The following is a 2,352-nucleotide window of genomic DNA, read 5'->3' as shown; positions in this document are numbered from 1 at the left end:
TGAGGTACTTAGTTGTAGCATGTCACAGACCTTTAAACCCAGGGCTCCTTCCCTTCCAAAGATCTAATGGTGATTTTTGTTTGTTTGCAATTAACACAAGGTAAGAGAGCTCTTTCTAAAATAACCCCTTATAGATTCAGAAACTAAACATAAGATACTCCCAAATTATCTTTTCCCCAGGTACTATGCAGATATTGCCTGTTTACAGTTTTCCCAACTTACTTACCATAAAATCAGGAGAAGGTAAGAGTGTTGTTTGTTTCCTATAAAGGATCATTGATTTACAAATGGAAAACTCAAATATCAGATACCAAAGGCAATTTTAAAGAGGCGCTCCACACTCTTTATGGAGCATATAGCATTTACTTCACTCTACTTCAGTCTAACATTTAAGGTAGAGACTAGGAATCTTTATTTAATAAACCAATTGCAATTAAATATATTTTGGTTTCATTTTATGAGGCATTAACAAGAAACGTATATTCCAGGATGGAAGAAATAGCTAGGAAGAGAGAAGAAAAGGGGAGAAGAAACCTGGAATATATGAGCAACAAAAAGAGAAAGGAGAAATAAAGAGATCTAGAAAGGAAGCAAGAGGGAGTCAGAAATGGAGAAGGAAGTGGGCACTCAGAATTTCCCTAGGTTCTGTGGTTCATTTGAGTTGTTACCTACTGGCAATTATCCTGTTCAGTAATTAGTGTTGACCTTCTTCAACCACTTTCACTGACTTGAGTCCTTCTCCAGAACACATGTAAAAATAATGTGTAAATATGACCCATATGTCCATAACAAGGGCAATTTCTTCTAATAGTCCAGTTTAATGACTCCAAGTCACCACTGTCCATATTCATGATAGAATATTTCTTTCCTTTCCAACCTCCTCCCTCTCATGTAATCAGTCTGCACATGTTCAATAATTAGATCATCTCTAACTTCATCTCCAGGCACTATACTCATCCTAAAACCTGCCCATGTTTTGATATTATAAAACTATCAGAGTTACTGCAGTTCAGGGAGATAGATTGTAGACTGATAGGTCGTCTGTTCTCCTTGCTTCATGTAGCAATAAATTCTTTCTCCCTTTAAAACCCTGGTGTCAGAGGGGGTGATCTTCCCAGATGCACCAGGGACTGGACAAAAATTCAGAACATACACAATGAAATGGTTTCTTCTATGTGAAGGACAGTAAAAATCACCTACAATTCTACTACCCAAGATGACCATATATTGAATCCTACTTATCTGAGAAATGCAGTTAACACATCAGCTGGAACTAGTTCCTGAATGCAGAGTAACCCTTCTATTATTTGAAGATTTAAAAAATGCTGGAGAGTTGAGAAAAAAGGGCATGGAGGATGCCATCAACAACTCATTAATAAATCCTACAGTGATTGTCGATCCATTTCAGATACTTGTGACAGCAGATGAAGCAGTTCATCTCTACAAACTGGGAAAAATGAAGGCAAGAGCTCTATCTACCAAAATCATTTTCATCCTTTTCCCAAATAACAATACTTCTGAGGCTTTGAAAAAAATTATCTCAGCAAATGACACTTCAATTATAATTGTTACTTTGAAGAGGGAGAAAAACAAATGCATCAAGAATATCTAATAGCTCAAGTAGATGGTCATCAGATTTCTCCAAAAAATCTACCTGAAATATCAAATATTACAGAAGTCAAAAAGACATACAAACTTTCCTCACAAGAAGAAAGTATTGGGACGATATTGGATGTTATTTATAGAATGTCAACAAAGACATTTTGTGAAGTGTGAGAAATATTAACACAAATTTCAGTATTAAAAAAATTGATTGATTTTCCTTACCTGGTTTTAAAATCAATATGTTCACTGTAGAAAAATTTAAAAGCACAGAGTAGTATTAAGAAAAAAACACTCTGTAATTTTTTAATATTTTAAGAGATAGTCAGTTTTGTTTTTATTTGTTATTGTTTTCTAGCCTTCTGTTTCTATTCAAATATATTTTATTTTTATGTAACTGGAATAATAATTGCAAACATTTATTGACTCTTACAATGTACTAGAGTCTTGCCTTATTGATTCTATATCCACCAGCTCACATTCCTACCCTTATTTCTGGCTACTCCAGTATTTCCCTTCCAAGCCTCTGGCATTTGTCTGATCCTGTTTTAAGTGTTGTACATACAAGAATTCATTCAATTCTCATAACAACCTTATGAGGTATATACTGTTACTATTCCTTTATTATACACGAGGCAACTAAAGGATTACAGAAACATTAAGTAACTTGCCCAAGGTCATATGCAGTCATGTTTTATAAATGATTTGCTATTTTTCTTTACTCAAAAAACAAAACAAACAAACAAAAAC

At 34.2% G+C, this 2,352-nt stretch overlaps 1 pseudogene; it reads left to right on the top strand.

The window, feature by feature from the left end:
* The first annotated feature begins 1,249 nt into the window (after window positions 1–1,249).
* LOC119530442 lies at window positions 1,250–1,776 on the top strand (annotated as a pseudogene).
* The last annotated feature ends 576 nt before the right edge of the window (window positions 1,777–2,352 follow it).

The sequence above is a fragment of the Choloepus didactylus genome, chromosome 3, assembly GCF_015220235.1.
Source record: "Choloepus didactylus isolate mChoDid1 chromosome 3, mChoDid1.pri, whole genome shotgun sequence".
Lineage (NCBI taxonomy): Eukaryota > Metazoa > Chordata > Mammalia > Pilosa > Megalonychidae > Choloepus > Choloepus didactylus.
The sequence above is the reverse complement of the archived record's forward strand: the minus strand, read 5'-3'. Positions and strand labels throughout refer to the sequence as shown.